Source organism: Brachycentrus maculatus, unplaced genomic scaffold, assembly GCF_059751285.1.
Source record: "Brachycentrus maculatus isolate JH-2025_06_01 unplaced genomic scaffold, ASM5975128v1 h1tg000165l, whole genome shotgun sequence".
Lineage (NCBI taxonomy): Eukaryota > Metazoa > Arthropoda > Insecta > Trichoptera > Brachycentridae > Brachycentrus > Brachycentrus maculatus.
In genome coordinates this window covers 204,225-212,500 of record NW_028280918.1, presented here as the reverse complement: position 1 = coordinate 212,500, position 8,276 = coordinate 204,225, and the positions used below count along the sequence as shown (strand labels likewise).

At 29.0% G+C, this 8,276-nt stretch overlaps 1 protein-coding gene across 3 annotated transcripts in view; it reads left to right on the top strand.

Annotated features, from left to right (window-relative positions):
- LOC148308462 (5-hydroxytryptamine receptor-like) overlaps positions 1-8,276 on the top strand; it is a 196,449-nt gene that overhangs the window by 154,265 nt on the left and 33,908 nt on the right. The window lies entirely within an intron of this gene.

Below are 8,276 nucleotides of genomic sequence, written 5' to 3'. Positions count from 1 at the left end.
TTCAGGAGCTTGTTAGTAAATTTAAGGATTAATGATTATATCTCATACAAATAAACATTAATATAGTCTCTAAATCAGGAAAAAAGAAGGTTTTCATTTCTATTGGTCACAATTATTTATCTGAGTCGTTATTTTTAAGCTGCAGTGAAAAACCATTGACAACCCCTCATTAACCAAATATTTTAATTTACAGAGGAAATCAGTAAAAACCCAATAAAAATATTTTAAGAAGTTTTACACATTTACAAATCAAATTTAATATTTAATAATTTTTATTTCTGTTTTACTTGGTAAATACAACAATTTTTCAATCTAATGTGACACGTGTTTAGATGCAATTCTCATCATTTTTACACCGTATGACGCGGATGTAAATGATGCGGAAGGCATCGAAAAATGCCACAATATTACCAAGATGCCATAGTTACGTTTCTAATTTCCTTCAATGATTAATTATTTTGCTATTCGTAAATAATCTCGGCAGTAAGTGGATCGACACAATTAAATATATTAATTCAAGAAAAAAAAATTGCAAACATTAATTTCGCTTGGTAAATACGACTCTTTCGTAAAATCCATTATGGCACGTATTTCGTATTATTTTCAAACGCCGCAGAGTATGTGTAACTACGTCTAAGATTTAAAGTTGTCTTTGGGACGTTGAAGGATAAACCAAAAATAAATATTTTAATGGTGAATTTTCTTAAAATAAATAAATAAAAAACCAAAACTTTTTGGACTTTCTCGTCAATACTTTAAGTTCATCTTGAGCATTATTTTTTCTAGGAAAATTTTAGTTTTCTTTATGTTTTACAAGAAAATCGATACTACTACAGCGATTCTACATTATGGTCGAGTAAACAGTTTCTAAATGTCGAGTTTTGTCACGTTCTAAAGTGAATAGATGTTTGAAGTGAATTTTCAGAATACACTAAATTTATTATCTTTCACTTTATGTTAGTCTTTTTATAACCATGAAAGCTCTCCTTTTTTGTTGTTGTGAAGAATATTCAATATCGATTTTTTATAGAAAATTATAATTATCTATTTAAAAAAATTAATTGCCAAAAGGCAAGTAGGAATCAATAATTATATTTCTATTTAAAAATATTCATATTTATTTTAATATTAAAATTAAATCTTTGTAAATTTCTGAAAACCGTAATAACGAAAATTTATTTTGCATTATTAGATGCTGTGAGGGATCAGAATTATAACGTGGAATTCCAAATTCTATTATCTAATGCAAAATGTCAAGAATGTCGCTTAATATTAAATAAGTACTTAATTATTATTTTGACACTAACAACATTTTCGCATCATGCAAACTGTCGCTTAATTCGTGTTTTTGCTGTTAATCTATTTAAGGTATTTTCATCCATGGTTTTCCCACTCTTGTATTCAAATTATTTATTTATTTATATTTTTTATTTGTTATACTTTAATCATTTTTATATATATTTATGTATATACACATACAGGCATTATTCTTCCTCTTCTTCCGTTACTCGCACCTAATGGTGCATTAGGCACTGCATTTCTTCAATGCTATGTAATCTACATCGTTAATTATGCGAAGGTAAGTTGATCAAACCCTGCGCTTCAGTTACCAGTCCAGGGTGATATTAAACATATAATGAAGTGAAAATTTACAATCTTTGACCGTCCCATGGTTTTAAAAAAAATCCCCCCCTGAGAATCGCACCCGGGACCTCCAGTACGGTAGCCTAACGCACTGTCCACTACACTATGTAGACGGATATACTATGGATATACACAACCACTTTTCACATACATACATAAACACGTTAATATCCAAACCATCATTATAATAATAATAATATAAATAACAATATTACCTCAACCTAGACGATATCTATGATATATATGTCCGCCTCCGTAGTGTAATGGTCAGCATGCTCGGCTACCATTCTGGAGGTCCCGGGTTCAATTCCCAGGGGGGTTTAATAAATGTAAGTGATTTTTTCATTCTAATATTTATTCAATATTACGCTAGACTGGTAACTAAAGTGGAGGGCTGATCACCTTTCCTTCATGTGTAATCGATCGAGATAATACTGCGTTTATATGAAGCAGTGCCCTATGCACCATTGGGTTGCGGTAAGGGATTTTAAAAAAATGATATGATATTGCAATAAAAACTGCGCCCAATACAAAACTTAATTAATCATTTTAAGTTTACTCATTTTCTTATTATTTTAACAAACCAGCTGTATCTTGATCGAAGATGTAAAATTCAACACTTGCGATGAAGTCAAGATATTCTCGATATATTATAGTCTTAAAACATAACTACTGGAAATTTAAACGTACGAGTATATATTCGGAAAACATTAGAAGCATAGCAATTTCTCCAAACGCACGATGGTTTCGCGTGGAGAATCCAAACGCAAAAGAATTTCTTTATTTCTACAATACGCATTTTTTATCGAATTCGCAAGAACCGGATCTTTTTTTTAACCGAAGGGCGCAAAAAACTTTTGATTAACGACTTGTCTTACCCGATAAGAGGATCTTTGTTTAAGATCAGATATTTCTTATCGAGGGGGTGGGATTATTTTTATTTACGGCTTTTCCTGTCCATAATATTAATATTTATCGAGTGTCACGACTCCAGATTACTCTTAGGAAGAAAGACGAGGAAAAAGTTTCAGGCGAAACCAACGATTTACAACAACCGACACTTAAAATACCTACAATCGTTGTAGTTCATGATATTTTGCTCTTATGCAGACCAAAACATATGCTTTCATCGGATTTTATAATTTTCATGTTAAAAATATTGTACATTATGCAAATGGATAAGCTTTTTCAAATCTAGTTCGATTGACATACTGCTTATTAATAGATTTTTCCTTTAATTTGTAGAACTCTATTTTAATTATATTTCTTGAGATACATATAAACAATATAATGTATGTATTAAATGTTAAATCAAACACAGATTTTTTTATTCTACTAATTAGTATTTTATTGTTTTAAAAAAAAAACAATTTTGACAAAATTGATTTTTATGTGTTGCTTTAACTATAAAATATGACTTAGTAGACTCAAAAAATGAGTGTTAGATTTGACATTTAAAACATACATTGTATTTTTTTAAATATTAAATATAAAAATAAGTGCGAGTATAGCAGGCGCGTTCCATTTATAGATGCTGTAAATGCTCCGCATCCCTTGAAAGTATGTGTGCATAACGTATATCTATTTTAGTTATCCGCCTTTTTCTTGATATATGCGACCTTTATGACAGAGTTCGTTAAATGATTTAGCTTTGGCCTGCTATTCACTCGATGGATGCTGCCGTATGAATCGAATCCTAGCTGTTTACGTAACTGACCCATCCTGCAAAAGTGATTTCACTGTCAAAGTAATAAAACACTCTCCTTATCATTCATGGTTCGCTTTGTGTAATACCACTTTAGATGAATGATAACGAGAGTGTTATAGTATTATACCACAAAGTACACAATGCTTTTGACTACCCTATACATACGAACGTACGTGATACGCGCGGTTTTTCTTTACCTTTCCGTTCTTACCCGTATGACCTACGCGCACGAGAAAAGATATGAATATTTACACATTTATAGGGTTTACGATTATACTAACTTTCGGTTACCGTTTGGTTTAAGTGATGATTTTATAAGCAAAGAACCGAAGACCAATACGCACTAAAGGCCGGAATCTGACATGTACTAAATTACTCGCACTGCATTGATCGTCCTGACGAAGATTTGGGTAAGTCTCAAAAAAGTTGACTTTTTAACTTAAATTTATCCCCGCACCTACTTTATGTATTGAAAAACAAAATATCATATTTTAATGTCTGTTACTATTGTTAAGTGAAAAATATTTCGGTAACATTAATTATTGTCGCTTTAAATTAACACTTCATCATAATTGACTCAAATAATTTCATCGGATACAAATATTCATAATCAGTTATTTAAATATGTTTTCAAATATTTGGTTTTAATTGTCTTTTAATGGAGTGAATAATACATTTGAATAAATTTATATCTACGTATATATATATATATATATATATATATATATATATATATATATATATATATATATATATATATTTATATATATATATATATATATAAATATATATATATATATATATAAATATATATATATATATATATATATATATATATAAATATATATATTTGTATATTTATATATATATATATATATATATATATATATATATATATATATATATATATATATATATATATATATATATATATATATATATATATATATATATATATATATATATATATATATATATATATATATATATATATATATATATATATATATATATATATATATATATATACATTTATATATATAAATATACATATTATACAAATACCAGATTCCAGAATGTCACTTTATTAGTCGAATTACATTGCGTTTTTATTATAATTTGTCTATAAGCAACTTGTGGCACTATTTTTTTTAATTAAACACTTGTAATATACCACTTGATGAGTTTTACTTTAATATACGACTAGTTTCGAAAACTTAAAGCGTGTCATTCCACAAAGTTAATGCCGAATCGATAAATAATATAATTGTAGCACTAATTTGTCCGCTAAAATATTGCTTCCGCTGTTTAATCTCTTTCACAGTTTCATGGTCCTTACATTTTAAAGCATTTATTTTAATTATAAAATTAAGCTTTTCTTGAATATTTTTCGCAGATACTTTGTGGCATATTTGGATTTGTAGTTGTCATTTGGAGTTGACGTATTCGCTACGCACAATAAAAACAACATTTAGGAGTTTTTAAATCATATTTTCATATGGTATATGGAGTGCGTGGAAGTTTTTGGTAAGGGAAGGGTAATTAATAATGAGTATTTTAATGTTTTAGAATTTAGTACATAAACCCTGATGATGACAAGGTTCTCTTAGAAACCGGTTGGATAAAGTGTACCAATAAAAAGTTGATTAAAACAATTTTGTTTAATTTTATAAAAGAGTAAAATTAGCAAAATAAATCACTTATTTGTCTTTATAAAATATGTAGCATTTATTTATCTATAAGCCGAACAGTTTCTAAACAAGCTAGTCGATAAAATTGCTCTGTATATTAATATCCAATTCAATGTTTAAAATTTTGCTCCCGCTGCTTGATCTCCATTAACAGTTTCATGGTCCTTGCATCTTAATTGTATTTTAATTACATTAACTGGGTTTCTGAACTGGATTTCTTTCAAAAGATTTCCTAAAAGTATAAGAAATTAGTCGGTACATGTCGACAACCACATTTTCTGAAAATTAATTACCCGCAGTTGTTGGGAATACCGCTTTATACAAAATTCTTACATTGTATTTTTTCAGGGTTAACGAGTATAATTTTTTCCCGAGCATTGTTTCAAGATTTAATATTTGAAAGGGCCTTTTTCATTGTCAATTATTAAGAGTACATTTCCTTTATGGCGAAAGTAAATAAAATTTGTGTAATTTGGGAAGGTTGTTTGTTTTAAGCGCAAGAAACAATCGTTGATTGACGAAAATCAAATTAATAATTTTAGTATTTAAAAAAACTTATTTACTTTCCAACAATTTGGGGGGTCCAAGTACTTGTTCACAAATTTGGAATAACCTCCAATTATAGGATTTACATTTATTATTATTTTTTGACATCTCATCCAAGATGAAGGAGAATATAGAAGTCTGGGCATTTACGGGGCTTAATAAAAAGCTTCCTTTTATCACACCAATAGATGTCTCTAGTATAGTTCTAGTGATTCAAGAATAACGTTTCGGAATCGATTAATATATATAGAACTTCCAAGAATTTGAGTAGTGTGGTGTTCAATAATGAGTAGAATTAGTGAATGTTACACACGTAAATATTACATGTGTAAAGTGATCACTTAAACCAGCCCATGACGGTCGTCAGCCCCGTTAATGCCCAGACGTGCATATTCTTCTTCATCTTTGATGAGATGTCAAAAATAATATTTATTTTCCAATGTACATTTTATGAAACTTTGTACAATAATAGAAAGATTTATCACATCTTTGTACTTTAAATCTCTTGTCAAAGGAATATAATGTGTGCAAGGGAAATGAATGGCTGACAAATAATAAAAAAATCCAGAGTTACGGTTTTTGAAAGAGTTGAATGTAGATCTGGATGTTAAGTTGTGGCGAATGGAAATTATGGAACTGGTAGATGATTTTATAAATTTGGGAAATATATTTTCTTGGAATGGAAAGATTGATACAGATAAAGAAAGAAGATTGAATGCCGGAAATAAAGTGAATGGTGCGCGGAAATCAGTTATAGCAAATAAAAACCTTTCAGAGAAACCTAAACTGGCAGTGCACAATGAAGTCTCGGTTCCAACCCTAACGTATGAAAGGGAAGCATTGGCTTCCCTTTCATACGTTAGGCAAAAAAAAATGAGAGTAGACTGAATGCAATCAAAATGTGATCTCTTCGAATGTTCGTCAAAACCATTTATGATCGATGCTCAAATGGTGATATATTATATATGTATGTATTTTAAGAATGATATTAATACTACTCATTCTGGTCAAGGAATTGATCAATAACTCGTTTATCGGTAACCTTATTTTAAAATCAGGATTTTCAAAACGTAATAAAATATAATAATTAAAATAACAACAAAGTGTAAAATATGTTTTTACAATAATTACAAATGACTGAAGCGTGATGGTTCTCAACGGGGAAAAATCACCTTTTTAATTATTCTTTTCTTGTTATTTTAAAGTCAAATATCAATTAAGAATACGGAGAGACTTGTTTCTATTAAACCCTCTGTTTTTCTTTCGCCTTTTCCTTCCCGTGGGCTGAGCTTCAAAACGCAATAATGTAATTGCGGAAAGTTTTCGAGGTTGTCGGAAAAAATGAATGTTCAACTTAAAAGAATGTGAACGAAATTAAATCCCTTTTTAAATTTAAAGTGGAAGCGAAGTTTAAAAGTCATGATTTTCTGTTATAAAATTAAATTTTGTAAAAATAGCCACTAGTTTCTCAAGAGTCATGCAATCATATTGTAGCCAAATAACCCGGTGTGTTTCGTTTCAAGCTACCGCTATTATTAATTTATTAATGGATAATTGTAGTAGGTTCGACTTTGTAGACAACCGAGTAAATATTATACATAGGTATCTCAACTTGAGATGAAACATCTATCGTAATTATAAGAAAAAATATGGAATTTGAACGTCTCAGGGTTCACGCTCTGGCATTTGGCTGGCTTAAGTGATTCATTTTATACACTTGTGTAGCGTTCACTATTTTGTCTATTATATTGTTTTCTTAAAGGATGCATATCGCTCACTCCTTTCAACAACGTCATAAATCAAGATACTTGATTTTTCAGGAGATCGTTTTTAAAATTTAAAAAATTTAAGTAAAAAAAATATATTAAAAATAAATATCAAGGCACTATTTGAACTTTTTACTGTGCCACAGATATTTTTAGGTAAAATCTGATTTCTTCCTCTGAAATCTTTTCCTCCATTTGAAAAATATTTAGTAAATTTAAAAAATTATTGAACAATACCTTTTCTTCAAAATACAAAAACAACACTTTTTGCCCTGTAGTGGGTAAATATTAAGATAAAAATATGCCGCTTTTGCTATGATATAGTACATTTTCTGGGCATTTCGAAAATATGCACAACTGAAAATTGGCGATTTTTGATTTATGACGTTGTTGAAAGGAGTGAGTGAAATATGCACTGTCGTTAGATTCCTTTTGCTTGTTGGTTGAAATTTTGGCCAACAATAGTAGCCTCAGTTAAGTATTTGTGAAGTTTATAGCTTTCTCCAATTTCACATCGGTGAAATTCATTCAGAATCAGTTCAAATATGTTTCTAAGAAGAGATCTTGAAAGAATATTAAATTTACTTCAATCTTTAATGATACTTCAATAAGACCGGTTGATTATTGTCATTTTTATAATTTATTCAATTAGACACTGAATTTTTCACCCTACAGAAGATATATCAATATATAATGTAGGGGTCCAAACGTTGAGACGATGAATGCATTGTTTTTGTATGAAAAAATATGAAAATTAGACCATCTGTATGTATGTTAAGAGCATTTTAATGGATAATAGAAACACGTTTTAGAAGTCTATCGCGTTGTTCTAAAAGTTAATGCAACAGAAATGAAATCTCATTTTCTGAACTGTTTAAATATTAACACCAATTTCATAAAATTAAACAACTTAGTTTTAAT